Source organism: Megalopta genalis, chromosome 1 (genome assembly GCF_051020955.1).
Source record: "Megalopta genalis isolate 19385.01 chromosome 1, iyMegGena1_principal, whole genome shotgun sequence".
Lineage (NCBI taxonomy): Eukaryota > Metazoa > Arthropoda > Insecta > Hymenoptera > Halictidae > Megalopta > Megalopta genalis.
Genome location: NC_135013.1, coordinates 24,168,525 through 24,189,054, shown reverse-complemented (window position 1 = coordinate 24,189,054; position 20,530 = coordinate 24,168,525). Strand labels below are relative to the sequence as shown.

Below are 20,530 nucleotides of genomic sequence, written 5' to 3'. Positions count from 1 at the left end.
TTGATCAGCAGAACCGACAGTGCTCGACCCACTGTGCGCCGGATCGACCGGCGTCTGTATTAATATTCATCGTTCGCGATTTATTCCGTGCGATCGGCGAGTGCAGGCGTATCGGTGCACACAGCGTGAAGAGGGTTCGAGTGTTCCGTGGATAGGGGGGTTGGAACGGTGCCTCGGAATTCGTTGCCGCCTTCGGCCTAGTTTCCGGCTTTCTGCGTCGCGCCGGCGAGCTTTAGAGCTTCGAGGTCACTGTGCTATCCGCCACCGAAGAACTATCGGAACAACATTCGATTTCCAAGAGGATAATTGAAATTCCGATGGAAATCCTCGGGCAGATCCGCGACGGCGGAACTATCGGTGCGCCGTTTCTTTTTCTTCGCGATCGTAATCTTCTAATCGTGATCGAAATCGAATCGTAGTCGTGATCGAAATGGAACCGATCGCGGAAACTGAGGAGAAACTTGCGGAACCTCATTCTTGACCCTAAGTGTACGACAATGAATTCCCATGATTTTTCGTGACTGTCGGACTCCTTATGCGTTGTTAAATAGTGATTGCAATTTAACTTCTTCCATTTTGTAGAATATTTGCGGCACGTTTCTCGATTTTGTACATTTGAATTTGCAACTTTGGAATTTCTTGTATATTGTTCATTAGCGTCCATAATTTAACTTCGCTTGTTTTGTGAGCAACAATATTAAACGCTTTATGCAGTGCTTACAATTTAATTTCTTTTATTTTGTAGAAAACCTGCAGTACACATTTTTCGATTTTGTAAACTTGCTTTACAACTTTCGAATTCCTTATGATAATTGTTAAATATACTCTATAATCTAATTTTATTTATTGTGTAGAATACTAGCAGTACGTTTTTTTTTTATTTTGCAGACTTGATTTACAACTTTGTTAATATATTGTTAATTAGTGTCTATAATTTAACATTTCTTATTTTGTAAAAAATAGTATTATATAATGTTATACACAGTGCTTACAATTTAATTCTTTTTATTTTCTAACTTCTAAAATCTAAATAAATGATGTAATGAAACTCTTTTAATGATATTTATTAATTTCTTGTATACTAATGGAGCATTCTCATAGAAGAATAAATAAATAAGTAATTTTTATGGAAGGAATAAATCAAAAATATCCAATGTTATGCACACAGTGCTTACAATTTAATTTCTTTTATATTTTCTATCTTCTAAAATCTAAAAAAATGATGTAATGAAACTCTTTTAATGATATTTATTAATTTCTTGTATACTAATGGAGCATTCTCATAGAAGAATAAATAAATAAGTAATTTTTATGGAAAGAATAAATCAAAAATATCCAATGTTATGCACAGTGCTTACAATTTAATTTCTTTTATTTTCTATCTTCTAAAATCTAAACAAATGATGTAATGAAACTCTTTTAATGATATTTATTAATTTCTTGTATACTAATGGAGCATTCTCATAGAAGAATAAATAAATAAATAAGTAATTTTTATGGAAGGAATAAATCAAAAATATCCAATGTTATGCAGTGCTTACAATTTAATTTTTTTTATATTTTCTAACTTCTAAAATCTAAACAAATGATGTAATGAAACTCTTTTAATGATATTTATTAATTTCTTGTATACTAATGGGGAACATTCTCATAGAAGAATAAATACATAAATAAGTCATTTTTATCGAAGGAGTAAATCAAAAATATGAAACAACACGTTCTTGCACGAAACATTCGAATAAATCGTGGACAGGAAATCGATCGATTGTTCGCAGACAAGAAGTCGACACATCCGTTCATGGCTGACCGTTTCCACTTCGATTCCGAAGCTCGCATACGTCGATCTTTCCGATTCTCCTAGGAAAACGTCGCACGTCCAAACATCTCTTTCCACGTTTTCGACTTATTCTATAACATAGTTTCGCTCGTGTTTCGTGCTCACCGACAGTCGTTCGACGTCGCTCGCTGTGTCCGACTGGAACGAGCGTCGCCGCGAGATCGCTGGATCGAGACGAACGATAACAATGACTCGCTATAACGAGGAGTCTCTAATTACGCGCGGAAGTAGGACGGAATGAAAAATTCAGTTTCGAGCCTGTTTGTGAGCTGGATGCTCGTCGGCTGGATCCGGGAGTCACGCGTTTTCGCGTCACTTGCGTTGAAACGAACGAAGAACGTTTCTTGGATTTCATTAAAAACAATTAATTAAGATCCGTCGATATTGTTCCTCGATTGTTATCACCGGTGGAACTTATTCATATATATCGTCCAGGTAACATTTCATTCGAAGGATTTATTCGAGATAATATTAAAATCTAATTTTAGTTAAAAAGTTTATTCGAGATAATATTTGAATAAAATTTGATAATGTTCGAATAAACGTTTATTCGAGATAATGGTCGAATAAAAGTTTATTCGAAGAATTTATTCGACATGTTATTCGAATAAAAGTTTATTTAAAGAATTTATTCGACATGTTATTCGAATAAAAGTTTATTCGAAGAATTTATTCGACACGTTATTCGAATAAAAGTTTATTCGAAGAATTTATTCGACACGTTATTCGAATAAAAGTTTATTCGAAGAATTTATTCGACACGTTATTCGAATAAACGTTTATTCGAAGAATTTATTCGACATGTTATTCGAATAAAAGTTTATTTAAAGAATTTATTCGACATGTTATTCGAATAAAAGTTTATTCGAAGAATTTATTCGACACGTTATTCGAATAAAAGTTTATTCGAAGAATTTATTCGACATGTTATTCGAATAAAAGTTTATTCGAAGAGTTTATTCGACACGTTATCGAATAAAATTTTATTTAAAGAATTTATTCGGCACATTATTCGGAGAAAATTGTATTCGACCAATTTATCTTTGGATAAATGTTCTTCCAACATAATCAAATTTAAATTTACATGCAAATTTATAATAAATTTTAGAATTACACGTTGATTTTTAATGCATTTTAGAAATACACGTTAATTGGCAATACATTTTAAATATGAATTTTTATGAAGAATCCGCTGATTGAATTTAATTCGAAAACTTCTGGCTGCTAAATAAATATATATATATATATATATATATTCCGTACATTAATTCCGGCTCGAAAACAAGCTCCAGTGAATCCTCGCCGACGAAAAAAGTATCGGAAGCGATCCGGAGGCGACGCTTATCAGTAACGGCGCGCGTTTGCCGCGCATAAAAAGATAACTGGCGGGTAAGGCGAAACGACGTCTGAAGAATCCACGGGAATAAGAATGGTTTAATAATTGCGGGGGTGGGTTGTGCGTAAAGACTTTCATCGCGCGGTTAATGTCGCCCGCCGAGTAATATCCTCGCGCTCGGCGATTCTCTTCCAGCTTTTCCGCGTCGACGTGAACGAGGAACGGGGCCGACGTATAGTAACCCCGAAGGAATTATTGTTCGAGGGCCTGAGTGACGTCGCGGTCGGGTCAAAAGGCGGCTGTCGGGGGAATTTCCATTTGTAATCGAATTCAACGACGAGCCCGCTAACCAGATGCTCCTAAAGCCAGCAGGATGCTCGAAGAACGCAGAAAAAAGTTCCTCTGAAAACTCGAAGTTCTCGCCGCGAGGAACTTCGGGGGAAAACCAGTTGATGTTTCTGGATAATTTAGAAAGTAACAGAGTTCAAAAAATAACACGGTAAAAATTTGCTGGGTAAAATTGCATTTGATATGGCAGATGTTTTATTTTAGACCATGCGTGTGGTTTTGAATATAAAATATTTTGCTCGTTTGAAAGTATGTATTTTTGGAAATCAAATGTTTAATTTCCTCGAAAGTATGTATGTTTGGAAATCAACTGTTTCATTTGCTCGAAAGTATGTATTTTTGGAAATCAACTGTTTCATTTGCTCGAAAGTATGTTTGTTTGGAAATCAAATGTTTCATTTGCTCGAAAGTATGTATGTTTGGAAATCAAATATTTTATTTGCTCGGAAGAATGTACTTTTAAAAATAAAATATTTTGTTCCTCGTAAAAAATTGTTAAGATAATAATAGTTCGAGTAGTATTTTGTTTGAAAAACACCGAGAATATTTGTATCACAGTCACATTTAATTTTTTATTATGAAATGAAACATTTGTAGTGTAAAGTATAATTATTTTTCTTCAATGTACGTATTACGACCTCTTTTCACAATTTATTTCCGGATTAAAAACTGTGAGAAATTTTCTGTTTCATGCTGCATGTTAATAAAATCAAAAATGTTTCATTTTATGTTTCAAGTTTTCAAATATTGGATTCCATGCTTGAGTTTTGGATTACCAAAATTGGACATCTCATTTTACATTACCATAATAAAACATTTAATTTTACGTTTCACGTTATCAAAATGAAATATTTATTTCATGCCTTACCCGCGGTTCGTCGAAATGAAATATTTTATTCAGTGAAATTTGATATCCCATATGGGAAATACTATTTTATTCGAAACGTGAAAAATCTGTTATTTAAAACGATGATTCAAATATTCTCTCTGCAAATACACGTTACCCAGATCTGGTAGCAACGCAGAGCGACGCATGTTCGCGAACGGTATAGCAATTTTTTAGCCGACTTTCTGCTCGCGTAAGAAACACGTTTTATCGACGCACCGACGCACGTGCTTATATGAGCATTCGAGACAAAAATCATCACTTCTAAGCTAATCAATTTCCGACCAAAATGCCTTAATAATTTCTCAAAGAAAATACAAAGATGCATAAAAAAAACTGTATCAAAAAATTATATGATTTCATAAAAAACATTCTTGTTCATTTTTCATCGAATAATCAAATCTTATATTTCTATAATTTTGTAAAATGTTTCTAAAGACAGTAACCTTTTGCAAAAAAGGATTTTTTAGTATAAAAATGTACTATCTAACGAATATGTCGGAATAAGAATCGCAGATTTTTTAAAGACCGTTTTTTAAAGACTTTATTTAAAGTATACGAAAATAAATCGAACTTAATTATCTCATTTCATGTTAATTATAATATTGCATATAAGCATTTCAAAATTGCTATAGATTAATTGCGATCATATAACCTCTGACCGTCATTTTCTATAAAAATTACATTGTAAAATGACCTTCTGTTCATAAGGCAATGTAAACAAGCGGCGGTGTGAACTATTTGATTCTCCTAATATTTGCTCGGCGAACTCGCTCGAAATTAATCTCCAGCTCAATTTGTTGAACAATCTGTTGCTAAGTACGATTGTTTAAACATTTTAATACATCATACACATAGTTTCGAATAGATATGAAGCAGTGGCTTTTTTGAATTTTGCCCATTGACGACCCGCACTGCGCGGCGCGACGCAACGCGACGCGACGCTGCGGTTGCAGAACCGTAGAAAACTTTTCTACTTATTGTTAGTGGAACCATAGTTTTGAATGATGCGTTCGCGCTCGGTCGCCGGCGAGTCTGTGAAACATCGGGAAATTCTTTCAGCGGAGCCGCGCCGCGTGAGTAATTAACCCTTTGCGAACGCGTGGCAGATGGACGACGCCGTTCCTGCAGCTCCGGGCAAGTGTTGGCAGAGTAATGCAATTTTTGTGGTTCGGGCACCGACACTGGCACTCTCCGAATTATCAGTGGCCTTCGTATCCTTTTATGATGGAGCATTAGCAATGAGGACAGTTTTCGAGTTTTCGCGAATGGAACTGTTTGACTTTCTTGCGTTTATTGTTGCGGCGGTGAAAAGGACTTGCATTTTCATGTCGCTTATGGCCGTTGCGGCAGATAGAGAGCACTTTCTGGTCGACGGTATTGCTTAATCTAATTTTCATGCCATTTTGTAACGTCGTTTACTATTTACCAGAGACTACTGTGGCTAGACTGCGGATTTTATGCATTTACCACACGAAGATGAGGATTTGTTATGTCAAACGGTACGAAGATTAAGGACATTTAATAATGTCGATATATTACTTTCGACCTACTAAAATTATTAAGGAAAGAATGCAGCTTTTAAGTTGCTCTAATTTTTTGCAACAGATCCAGGCAGTTTGTACTTTGCATAAACATCCGTAGTCTGATCATGGCAGTCGACTCGCGCTGAAGACAATTTTTCTTCCTTTAGTTAACACTAGATTTACGGAATCCGTCAAAATGACGAGTCGCTAATTTTTTAATTTACGATTATTCATATCGTAAAGATACATTTATGAGTTATTTATTCAATTTATACGTTACTTACCGCAAATGTTACGATAACACTTGTTAAAAATCAGAATAAATGTCTTATTGTCACTTTTATAAATTAATATAAAACAGCTGTTTCTTTTTTGCTCCGTAAATCTAGTGATAAACATGAACTCTTTCAGCGCTAAAATGGGAAAGTATAATGGAAGAAATATCTACTTTTTATATTATTTTCGTGACTTTATATATTATATTTGTATTAAATGAATGCTATACAGTTCATACTATTCGTTCTTTCATTATGTTCGTGTGAATAATCGTAATAGAAGAAATATCTACGTTTTATATTGCCTTCGTGATTTTACACTATATTCGTGTTATTATTTCATTCGGAACATATTACATGTACTTACACTATAATTCATATTACGAATCATACAAAGATCATGGTAGATCAAATTTGTCCCAAATACCACAAATTAAACGATACGGCTCTCCAACCCGTATCGAATTTCATATATATGTATACACATATATTGAATTGTTGCAATATATATTGAATATATTGAATTAATGTGCCTATTTATGCACGTATTATAGAACCGGTACATTATAAAATCGTTTCGAAAGCTATCCTCGAATAATCCTGCGGATTCACATACAATTATAAACTTTCTATTGCGGAAATATTGTACCTTAAGAACGTGAAAATATTAAAGGAAAAAAAGAATCGAAGCTTCGTTAAATCTCTATTAATACATTTCCCTGTGGCAAAAACGAACGCATAAAAAACCCTGGGCTCACTCGCGCTCATTAAATAATCCCGATCCACGCGGCAAGACTTTAATTAATTCCGACTGACGCGGCGAACAAGCGCGAAATCGGATCCACCCCCGTCGATCGGTCCGAACGGCCGCGAAAACAGAACCACGAGGAGTGGAAATTATTATTCTGTCGCCGATGTCAGATAAACCGTGTAAACAAACGCGCGAGTCATTAAATTGCCGTCGCGCGACTCTCTCTCTCTCTCTCCCTCTCTCCCTCTCACTCTAATCGGTAGGGGGGAGGGGGTCGTTCGAACGCGAGTTTCCGATAAAACGGTCGCGTCGTCGTCGTCGTCGACGTCGTCGCCGTCGTCGGCTCCGAGCGATTTCAGCGACGGCGTACAGCTCGATATCGAGTCGGCGTCGCGTCGCTGGTCGTCGGTTCTTTCCTATCGGTCTTCACGCCTCGGCGCGCGACTCCACTCGATCCGGGGCCGACAATACGCGAAATTGACTTCGATTCGCGCGGCAGAAAGATTAAAATAGCCGAACTAACGGCGGATTGAGCGCGACGCAACGCAGAGTGGTCGGAAACGGTGAGTTAGACGCGAAAGACGCGGGTTTTCGATCATTTCCACGCCTGCAATTTTTGGTGTCGCTGACGCTTTAATGCCTTCTCGTTGAATTATAATTATCGATTCAGGGCAGTTTTTTTTCTGAATTTATCGTGATGGTATCATTAACCTAATTTATCCTATTTATATTTTTAATGAAATATTATACTACTATAAATGTATATTTATACTATTGTATAATATTATTGTATTATACTATGTAATAATATTATATAATAATTACATAATATAATACAATAATTATATTATTGTATTATTGTATTGTATGTATATTATGTTATTATATTATTGTATTATATTATGTGCTACTAGTACATAATTACGTAATATAATACAATAATATAATATATTTAGTACATAATATAATACAATAGTATAAATATACATTTATAGTAGTATGATATTTTATTAAAAATGTAAACGGGATAATTATGTAATATATTAGGTCTACCGGAAAGTTCTGTCCGTTTGAGAAATGAAAGGAAATAATAGATTTTTCATCAATTTAGTAATATTTGTTGTACAATATAATTTCGGTCGTTACTTATGACCTCTTGCCAGCGTGATGGCAATTTGTGAGCAACATTTTTCAAAAATATCTATTGAATTATGCATATCTATTGAAATTTGCAATGACATTATCAGACAGAACTTTCCGGTAGACCTAATTGTATAATTATGTACTATTAAGAAAGTGTATCGTAATTGCACCACTAACACTGACTGTCGCGTCAGCCATGCGTGTGTGACAGAAGTGTTTAAAATTTCATTTCTAAAAATTCATTTTTACGCTGAACATATATAATATAATTTCTTAATTTTATGAAAATTTGCAAGAAATTCGAATTCTGAAGAAGTAATCGATACCATATAATTTTGCTTTGCAATTTTAATGTAATCGAATAAAGTACTTCAATTTTATCAAATTTTCGAGGTTTCTCGCGCGACTATCAAAATATTAACCCTTTGCGGTCGAAGCTATTCGAATTCGAAATCCAAAACATGATTTCTGATCTACAGTAGTTCTATTTTATATAATTTATTGCGACTTATGCACATGAAATTGATCCTACTGACAAGTACAATGCAATTTTAATAGTTTCTTTTCAAGTACAAACGAGTCCGATGCTCTTAGAATGATTTTGAAAAATAGTACACCAATTTTTAGTGGCGCCTCAGAGTCGCCATTCGAGTGCAAAGGGTTAATACTGTACAGCTTCCAATGAATTTCATAATTGCTAATATCGATGGCTCACCGATTTTCATAAGAATTTTCCCAGATCATGAATTTTCGTCAACTTTTTGGGAAAAGGCTGCGCCGAGCGACGCGTCATATTTATTTATCGTTGCACACTGGTCGCCGTTTGATGGCCGGCCGACCTCGCTTATCCAGTGCATTATGCCATCAAGGACGGTATGTCAACGGTAATGGTAACGCGTTCCGCGTACGAGTGCCGCGTAATCGTCGTTAAAACGACGCGCACCGTGTCCGCCGCATTGTCCGACGCGATTTTATTATGACCACGCCGCGTGATTCCGAATTTTCCGACGCGACGAACCCGCCCCTTGTGTATCCGCCCACCGATGATGATCGAAAACGGTCCATCAAGCCGCGGCCATCCGCGTATATAATCCGCGGCGTCGATCGCCGCCCCGAAAATTAATACGCCGACTAGCTGTAATTGGCAGTCTTTTATTACGAGGATTAAGCATTCGAATCGGAATTTCCGGACGATGAATCGTGCCGGGAAATTTCCCAGTTTGTTGTGGCTAGACGGATTTTACGGTGTTTTGGGGGGAGAAAAGCGAATAGGTCCAATTTCAAAAGCAACGAAACCGTTCAACCAATATATTGGGTCGGCAACTAAGTAATTGCCGATTTGTCAATGAAATAAAACATTTTTTTTTACTTGGAATGAAGTTTAATCTGTAATGTATCTTCCATTTTGTTCGATGACCTTTTGCCATCTCTCAGACAACTTGAAAATTCCACGCTCGTAGAAAGTCTGATCCTTATCGGCCAAAAACTGAGTTAAGTGAGATTTTACAGCGTCATCGTCGTTAAAAGTTTTACCACGAAGGGAGTTGTCCAGGGATCGAAATAAGTGGTAATCCGATGGCCTATACGGTGGGTGTAACATCAATTCCCAATCAATATCCATCAATTTTTGCCGAGTTGACAAAGACGTGCGCGGCCTAGCATTGTTCTAGTGGAAAATGACACCTTTACGATTGACCAATTCTGGTCGCTTTTCCTTGATCGCTGCATTCTATTTGTCCAGTTGCTATCATTCACGGATAATAAAAAAATAACATAATAATAATAATGATAATAATGATAATAATGATAATAATAATGATAATAATGATGATAATAATGATAATAATGATAATAATGATAATAATGATAATAATGATAATAATGATAATAATGATAATAATGATAATAATGATAATAATGATAATAATGATAATAATGATAATAATGATAATAATGATAATAATGATAATAATAATAATTTTATAATATAACATTTACGGATATCATAAAAAAGGGAGTGAGAGACACCTACAACTGAAATCGGCAATTACTTAGTTGCCAACCCAATAGCTTCTATTTAATTATTGCATTATTATGCATTTAGGACAAAAGAGATATACGTCGAGCGCAAAACAGCGAGAAGCGTTTCAAGAATTTAGCTACCATTGTGTCATTTTGAATTCATTAAAATCATTGCGAAAACAGACATGCATATGCATGTTGTTCGTCCATTTTCAAATTAATAGAAACACTTGTCATTATGCATGAAAATCAGCGGGGGCTATAATTACGACGTACGCTGTTAGGCGTTCTATTATTTTCAACTCGTTAAAATCACTGTGAAAAGAAATACAATGTGTGCGCGGCTTCTCTGTTTTGCAATTGATACAGGCAATTATTATTTTGCATGGAAATCTGCAGTCTAATTATAGCGTACGCTGTCAAGCATCCGTTTTATGACGCAAATTTGTACATTTTGTTGTATAATATTTAGATGACTTTCGACGAATTCTCAAATAGAATTCACTGGAACTGGACTGTTCAAATAACGTCGACACCCTATACAATAATGTCTCCCTAAATGACGCTCAGATTATGCACAAAAATGGGCAATTTTATTCGACTCTTGCGGCTCGTTTTTGTAATTGTTGAAAATCGGTAACTATAAAAACGAGTCGCAAGACTCGAATAATCGTATCTCCTCTTCCCAAATTGTCTATTTCTGTGGACAATCTGAGCGTCAATTAGAGAGACATTACCGCACGTCTGAACGTAAATGCGCACGATGCTCGAGTACAAAGATGCTCGCCTTTCTATCGACGATTAAAAATCGTCCGAACGCGGACAGCCGCCCGGAAACTCCATTTCGGTAGTCGATCGGCTCGTCTGCGTTATGTTTCTCTCGGCGATGTAGCTGGAATGGAATTTTGAAAAATTCACGGGTTCTCCCGAGCGCCGCGAGTCGAAGCTTCCTGGATTTTTATTCTCATCCGCCGTTCGAAATTATCCCCGGAAATGTCCCGGAATTATTCATCGCGGCTGCACCGCGCGCATCGATCGTCGCCCCGTAAAACTTTTATCGGCTCGACCGCGGAATTCATACGCTCGGCTCGAGACCACGGTTCAATTTCACGCCGGAGTAAATGATCCAGCGCGGCTCGATGGGACCTTACGGATCGTCGCGATCACTTCGTCGGATATGGAGCTTTCACGTTGATTCGACGCGGTCGTCATTGTCGCGGCGGAATATTCACGGGGACAAGGGACGTCTCGCGGTGTGCCACGTGTTCTCTGCTTAAAGCACGGGATACAATAAATTGTCCCTAATTTTTCTTCAGCTTGTGAACAAAAATGGACGATTTTGGAAGAAGAGATGCGATTATTCGAGCCTCGCGGCCGATTGTCATCAGTTATAAAAACGGAGTGCAAGGCTCGAATAATCGTATCTCCTCTTCCCAAATTGTTCATTTTTGTTTATAAGCTGAAGGAAAATTAGGGAGGAATTACTAGAACTGCCATGAATACATATTGAATGGGACATTGTCACTGTCTAAAAAATTACGAAGCATTCTACAGGGTGTCCCAAAAATGTCTCGCAATCCGGAAATGGCGGGTTCCTCGGATCATTTGAAGCAACTTCTTCCTTTACAAAAATTTTCTCCGAGGCACCGTTAACGAGTTATTAACGAAAAACAGTGACCAATAAGAATCGAGTACGGTTGACGCGAGGCGGTCCAGCCAACCAGCGCACGAAACCCAGTTCCGCTCATTGGCTCGATCGCCTCGCGCCAGCTGAGCTCGCCTCTCATTGGCCACTGTTCTTCGTTAATAACTCGTTAATGGTGCCTCGGAGAAAGTTTTTGTAAAGGAAAAAGTTGCTTCAAATGACCTGAGGAACCCTCCACTTTCGGATTGCGAGACATTTTTGGGACATCTTGTATAATGAAATCAAAAGCCGCTACCACCAGTTAATACGTAATTATGGAAGACAGTAACTTTGTTATGCTTGAAAGTAATATTTTTCCTTTATTCATGATTCGACTATTTTATTATTTTTATACAATCTAAAATCGATCGGGACAGGACCTATCGACCTTAAAAACTGGTGCACGTTGCATTCTAAACGCGACGAAATGTAAAATTAAAAAGGAAAATTGTGTGTGAGTATTATTTGGTCGTCGCGTAATTTATTATAATTAGAGAATCTTTTAGATTCGTATTTGGCGGTCCCAAAGGGATAATTATTTTTAAACAATTCGAAATCGATCAAGATATTACTCATCGATCTTAAAAATAACAGATACATGTTCCCCTAAAAAAACACGACAAATTTGAATGTACCATCTTTACACTTCAAGTAATTCATATTAAAATTGTCAAGTGGGTTGTTTCAGCCAGTCATCCTTAAAAGCGACAGATACATGTTGTCTTCTAAAAACGTGAAAATGAAATTATACTATACAATTTAGGCTTCATGTAATTAATGTTACAATGCGTCCCCGAATGACGAAAATTCCATCATTTCTACGAAAGCGTCTCGAGTGCTCCGCGAGCCATGAAATAAAAATCCGTCACCCGATGGATTAAAAGAAGAGAGAGAGAGAGAGAAACTGAAAATGAAATTATACTATAGAATTTAGACTTCATGTAATTAATGTTACAATGCGAAAATTCCATCATTTCTACAAAAGCGTCTCGAGAGCTCCACGAGCCATGAAATAAAAATCCGTCACTCGATGGATTAAGAAAAGAAACTGAAAATGAAATTATCCTATACAATTTAGACTTCATGTAATTAATGTTACAATGCGTCCCCGAATGACGAAAATTCCATCATTTCTACGAAAGCGTCTCGAGTGCTCCGCAAGCCATGAGATAAAAATCCGTCACTCGATGAATTAAAAAAAAAAACTGAAAATGAAATTATACTATACAATTTAGACTTCATGTAATTAATGTTACAATGCGAAAATTCCATCATTTCTACGAAAGCGTCTCGAGAGCTCCACGAGCCATGAAATAAAAATCCGTCACTCGATGGATTAAGAAAAGAAACTGAAAATGAAATTATCCTATACAATTTAGACTTCATGTAATTAATGTTACAATGCGTCCCCGAATGACGAAAATTCCATCATTTCTACAAAAGCGTCTCGAGAGCTCCACGAGCCATGAAATAAAAATCCGTCACTCGATGGATTAAGAAAAGAAACTGAAAATGAAATTATCCTATACAATTTAGACTTCATGTAATTAATGTTACAATGCGTCCCCGAATGACGAAAATTCCATCATTTCTACGAAAGCGTCTCGAGTGCTCCGCAAGCCATGAGATAAAAATCCGTCACTCGATGAATTAAAAAAAAAAACTGAAAATGAAATTATACTATACAATTTAGACTTCATGTAATTAATGTTACAATGCGAAAATTCCATCATTTCTACGAAAGCGTCTCGAGAGCTCCACGAGCCATGAAATAAAAATCCGTCACTCGATGGATTAAGAAAAGAAACTGAAAATGAAATTATCCTATACAATTTAGACTTGATGTAATTAATGTTACAATGCGTCCCCGAATGACGAAAATTCCATCATTTCTACGAAAGCGTCTCGAGTGCTCCACGAGCCATGAAATAAAAATCCGTCACTCGATGGATTAAAAAAAAAACTGATTATTGCCACAGTGCATTGCATGAAAAATTCAGAGAGGAGTCAGTTCAGCGACACAGTGCATGAAGCTTACCATCAAGTATGAAACATATTCCGAAGTCGCTTAAGCGGAGGCGCTGTGGAGGCGAAGTCGGAAAGAAAGAGAAAAAGAATGAGAGAAAAAGAGAAACGTCGACGATATAAATAAGCAACCGACGGACGAGTGTTCGTAAGTGGACAGGGAATGTCTATAAAGGAGCACGACAAAGACGTACGCGAACTTATTTCCGTGACCCGGGCAGGAGATGTATTTCACCGGAATAGTTCCAGAGGTTCAAAGGGAACACCATGGGAAGTGGTGGGTGGTCGAAGCCGGGTGGAAGCGAAGTTACTGCGCCCGGGCACCAAGACGGATCACCCTATTCCCGTGTATTTTTATCTCGACAACGTCCACGCCTTTTATCTTCGACCAATGAGAAACGTTTTTCGCCCACGGTAATTCACTGGACGGACGGATGATGCACTAAAAAGATCCTCGATTATGGGAGCGGTGGATGAGAGCACGCGAGCCCCATGGTATAATAAACAGCAACTTTATCGGCTTGGAAAATACCGATAGCGGTGTTTCTCGAATAAAATTTTTATTGTACAACGTCGTACTGCTGTGTAAAAATGTACTTGTACGTTTATACTATTTCGTTGGAAACTTTCAAAAATTACATTAAATTAGTTAAACATACTATTGTGTTATTATATTATTTTCATCGTAAATTGAACATATCATATTGTACTATTTTAATAATAAACTAAAAAAAAGTATATCGTTACATTATCATATTATTTTAATAGTAAATTAAATATATCACTATATTGTCATATTATTTTAATAATAAATTAAATATATCACTATATTATCATATTATTTTAATAATAAATTAAATATATCACTATATTATCATATTATTTTAATAATAAATTAAATATATCACTATATTATCATATTATTTTAATAATAAATTAAATATATCACTATATTATATTATTTTAATAATAAATTAAATATATCACTATATTATCATATTATTTTAATAATAAATTAAATATATCACTATATTATCATATTATTTTAATAATAAATTAAATATATCACTATATTATCATATTATTTTAATAATAAATTAAATATATCACTATATTATCATATTATGTTAATAATAAATTAAATATATTACTACATTATCATTTTAATTTAACATTAAATTAAATACAATGAAAATAAATAATCTTCTATTTTCGTACGTAATAAAAGATGAAATAACGTAATGTTTAATTTTTTGATATTCTTTTTGCAAATAATTCCCTACAGTTCGTAATAAACAGCGCTGCTTTTGAAACGTTTTAAAACAATACCGCTGGTGGGTGACATTTGACACCGGCATCCGCCGTGCGTACAAGCAATGAGGCGACATTATTTGTTTTAATTGATGCGACGCCGCTATCAAGAACGTGCACAGGTTTCAAGTCCCCGACGAGAACGCATTCGCCAACGTTCGCGAAATATGATGCGTTCTTTCCTCCGGGCGACTGCGCGTCAGGATACGCTTGTCGGATAAGGATACGCTCATTCGTCTCCACGCGGCGGAAGATCATTCCCTCGAAGCGGCGGGACCGTCTATCCTATGAAGATGAACACGCCGCGGGGTCGGGAGCCACTCGATCCTACCAAAGAGCCAACCTCCCCGCGAGTTTTACCGATGTTGTTCCGCCGAATGACGGATGAACGCGCTCCGCTAGTCGCAACGTTCGCCGCGACATGTTCGCCTTTCCTATTTTTCTTTGGGCACCCATCGAAAACAGCGCTTCGCCGCAGCTGTCCGAAAGCTACCCCTGGCGCAATAGAAATCGATCCGAATCGCGGATGACATTGTTGAAGAACCAGGTTTTATTCCAGCTGACAAGACGACAGAGTAGCTTGTTATTCTTCGAACGATGAAGATGACAATAGAGATAAGCCGGAAGATGTTCGATCATTTACGTGCGAACGTTTAAATCAAATTCGAATTAGAATATTAGCTGTTCGCACTCGAGTGGCGACTCTGAGACACCGCTAAAATTTGATATATCGCGCTCTAAGATAAATTTCATATGAATAAAGTTCAGATTGAAAAAAATTGTTAAAAGTGTAACTGTTGCGCGAGTCACAATATAGAATTTCATATGCATAAAATGCACTTTGTCATATAAAATGAGAATGGTTATGAGTTAGAAAAATTATTTTAGATTTACGGTTAAAATAGCTTCGAGTGCGAAGGGTTAGCATCCTCTACCGTTTTAATCCTAAAGTGTCCAAAATACAATTCTGAAAGAAACAGCCAAAATAGAAATTACAATTTTAGTGTCCTCTTCGATTTTAACCAAAAGCCATCGAAATGGAATTCTGCAATAAATCTGAGCAAAATAAACCAGCTGCTATTGATATTCGGACGAACTAGTTTCCGGCAATTAATTACAATTTAACTCATCTTGTATTGACGTTCATAGAAAAACTAACGTATCGAGAAAGCGTACCCGAGAAGATACGTGACAAAAAGCTGCTCTAAATAAAATGATAAATAATCAGATATAATAACCAGATTTCTCAACGAAGGCGAAGTTTGATAGAGAAAATAAATTGACAACTTGAGCTACACCTATTATTCTTTAGCTTGAATATTTACTTTTCTCAAAATATTGGATCTCTGAAGGCACAAATTTCACTAAAAAGGGTAATGTAAAGAAACCATACGTGCGCATACACAGTGTCCCAAAAATGTCTCGCAATCCGAAAATGGGGGATTCCCGAGGTCATTTGAAGTAACTTTTTCCTCAGCGAAAATGCGATCGCTATTGCTTGTATGTCATAAATTATCAATATTAACCCTTTGCACTCGAGTGGCGACTCTGAGGCACCACTAATATTTGTTATATCACCTTTTAGTATAATTTTGATATTAACAAAGTTTACATTTGAAAAATAGTCGATTTTCATATATGCATAAAATGCATTTTCTCATATAAAATAAAAATACTGTAAGTTAGAAAAATGATTTTATATTTTCACTTGAAATAGCTTCGAGTGCAAAGGGTTAAACATATAAAAAATTATGAGATTCATTTTTAAAAGATTACACGCTTATAAAAGTGCTATAGATTTTATTACTTTTATAAAATACCGCAGTATTTGGTACAATCCGCGGTAATACCCGCACTCACCCTACTCGATGATATTTTTATCAGCATGACCCGCCGCCGTACCAGCGTCGAATTAAAATCTGCAGCAGTTGTAATCAAACACCGCCGCGCCGCCGCGCCGTGATCCTCGAATCAGCTTATATAGACGCAGCCGTGTATTTATCTTGGTAAGTAGAATAGAGCTATCAGACACAGACGTCGCCGGTTCATCCGACTAATCCTCGAGCCGGTTCAATCGCGGCTTGTTTACCTTTCCGCGAGCTTTCTGTCGGCGGCCCGATAAGCTGACGCAAGGGTAGCGCTGACGTCGTTACGACGGAGCCGTTAACTTCCTTAATTGGTTTCGAAATCAATCGCTCGAACGATGCCCGCCCGCGTCCGCCTAATGTCTCCGGCAGCGAGCGTTTTCGACCGTTGTTCCCCGCGCGTAAACGCGATCTCTCTCTCGCATCCACGGGGCAGAAGAGACCCGCGTTGCGCAGGCGCGGCCGCTGGTAATCGCTGGCGAAAATTACGAAAGTTTATTCCCGCGGCGTAAGCGACCGTTTCACGGTGGCGTGGCGGGCCAATTCGATCGAATTAAGCGCGAAATTCGTCCGCGCGGATCAGCGCGCAATGTTTCATTGACAACTTTATTGTTAAAGAGAGTTTAGCCGCGAATCGCTTTCCCCCGGGCTCAATGCGGTCTAATTGGCCGTGCTACACGCTCCGCATTAACTTATAACGATGCTCGTTCTGTCGGAATATCAGCCGGTTCGTTCTATTTTTTTTCACGAAAATTTGTTTTTCGTGCTATTGCGGTTTTTCGTCGATAAGGTGCTCGCGACTTGCAAAATTGGAATCGTCGCTTTACACCGGTTTCTACGCTACTTTTTCTTTTTTAATAGCATGATACAGTTTTTCTTCTCAAGCCATTTCACTAATTGTAACGTCGTCTTTGTTTGTTATCTAACACTTTATGTTTCCTTTAACAATTAACTTCTCGTCATGGACATATACAGGGCGTCCCAAGAATGTCTCGCAATCCGGAAATGGGAGGTTCCTGAGGTCACTTGAAGCAAGTTTTTCCTTTGCGAAAATTTTCTCCGAGGCACCGTAAACGAGTTATTAACGAAAAACAGTGACCAATGAGAGGCGAGCTCGGCTGGCGCGAGGCGACCGAACCAATGAGCGGAACTAGGCTTCGTGCGCTGGTTGGCTGGGCCGCCTCGCGTCAGCCGTACTCGATTCTTATTGGTCACTGTTTTTCGTTAATAACTCGTTAACGCTGCCTCGGAGAAAATTTTTGTAAAGGAAGAAGTTACTTCAAATGATCCGAGGAACCCGTCATTTCCGGATTGCGAGATATTTTTGGAACACCCTGTATAATGAACGATCTAAAGTAAAGGTGAACAGCGTTTTTCTTAAAAATATCACTGTTACGTAGTAAAAAAAAAATCCAGAAAGTTCTCGCTTCGTGATTTGTTCAATACTTCGAACGCGGCTCGAGTCCGTCCCGACCATCTGTCAAAGCCTCGTGCTGCGGGCTCTCGAACTTCGCGCCGTCACCTCTCATTGGTCAGTGTTTTCCGTTAATAACTCGCAAACAAAGCCGCAGATTGCATTTTCGCAAAGGAAAAAGTTACTTCAAACGACCTCAGTTACCTCTCATTTTCGGCTGTTAAAATAATTGTGGAACACCCTGTATTCTATCTTTCAAACTTACGTTTCTTAGTTTTTTTTATGTTTTTTTATCCTCTTTTTATTTTAAATTAACCAGAATATCTGCAAGTTACCGAGATCTACGTAATATCATTTTTTAATTCTGTTCAGATAAGAAAGTTAATTATGTTAAAATTTTATATTAATTATTAAATTATTATAATAAAATTATTTAAAATAATTTAAAGTTAATTGTTATTATTCTCGCTCCGAATAATAGCAAAATGAGTATTGAAGAAAAATCGAAGTCATTTATCCAATTCTAATAAAGTTACCGCGTTTTAAAGGGTGGTCGAATACTTCTTGCCAGTGCTGTAGATATATTTAGCAGCGTCTAAATCACATACAGCATTTTTGTCATAAATTCTGAACAAAGTATTTCTGGACTTCTCGTCGCGTAACATTTTGCTCTAATTTTGACTCGTAGAGCGCACTGCCGAAGTGTGTACGGGAAGATACGGGACACCCTGTATATCGACTAAACACTTTATAAACGTATCTTTGAATCTGAACGATCGTAAATTTAAAAATTAGTGACCCGTCGAACGCGGCGCGAATTAACCATGATTCGAACACGCGTTAAACGGGAAAGTTAGGCAGAACTGCGAACGCGTGCTTTCCGCTCGCTCCCCGCAGCGATCCGTTGTCTGCACGCGTGAATGACCAGTTCCGTAAATTGAAATTCGCCGACAGAGAGACAGAGAGAGAGAGCCCGTTCTCTATTGCGGCCAGTTTCGCGACCGAATTCTTCCGATTCCGACGCAATTTGGGGAAACCGACCGCGCGCGACCAGCCAAACCCGTCGTCTCGTTTGCACGGGTCTGTCTGTTCGATGAGAGAGAGCACATCGATTGTTTCCCCGGGTCGTTTCCCGGGCACGTGAAAAATCGCCGGACAAAAGGAGGACCTCGATCGAACCGCTCGCAGTTTTAATGCGATCGGTGCAACTTGTTCGCCGGGCACAGAAGTTACCCTCGCGCGTCGCTCTGAAGTGTCTCGAAGTTAGACTTCCGCTCGCGACTACTGTTTTCAGGCTTCGAAACCTGGCCGAATGAATGTACACCGTTGTCCAAAAGTGCCAGGAAACTTGGGGACAATTAAATACACTTGAGAAACGATAGGAAATTGTTATAATTTCTTGTATTGATTTCAAAGTTCATTATGCTAAGCTATGACATTTGATGACACGATAATAAAAATAAATATATTTTGCATTATAATAAATAAATAGGTATATATTTTTTACGTTATAATAAAAATATATGTATTTTATATTATAATAAAATATATATTTTTTATTTATTATATATATAATATATATATTTTATTTATTATATATATAATATTAAATATTAATATATATTAAAAAAATATATATTAATAAAATAATACATGAAATATATAATACATACAATAAATATAAAATATATATATATTTTTTATATATTTTACGTTATAATAAAAATATATGTATTTTTACAATAAGTATAAAATATATAATAACATAAAATATATATATATTTATTTTTTATTTATTTTTTTATTAATATATATTTTATGTTATAGTAAAAATAACGTTAATTATATAAATAAAAATTCAATTTTCTTTTCCTCGATATATCCACCGCGTTTTCGAACCACTTCTTCGATTGATTTTCTATTATTTCCAATCCTATTTGATCCCATGAATTTTGTAGTACGTTCCACATACACCCGCCTCTCAATTTGCTCGGCTACGCCGATAAATGTTTAAAATATGCCCCCTCCATCTTCCGCATGTCTGACCTAATAACAAGCTAAAATAATTCCGAACGTTCCGAATATGCTAATTAACATACAACGCGCA

General features: G+C 36.8%; 1 protein-coding gene across 1 annotated transcript in view; it reads left to right on the top strand.

Moving 5' to 3' along the window:
• The first annotated feature begins 2,096 nt into the window (after positions 1–2,096).
• The window catches only part of Tpst (tyrosylprotein sulfotransferase), a 149,936-nt gene continuing 131,502 nt past the window's right edge, over positions 2,097–20,530 (top strand). The window contains exon 1 of the mRNA XM_076523707.1: positions 2,097–2,272. The gene's annotated coding sequence lies outside the window, so the exon portion shown is untranslated. The remainder of the gene's footprint in view (positions 2,273–20,530) is intronic.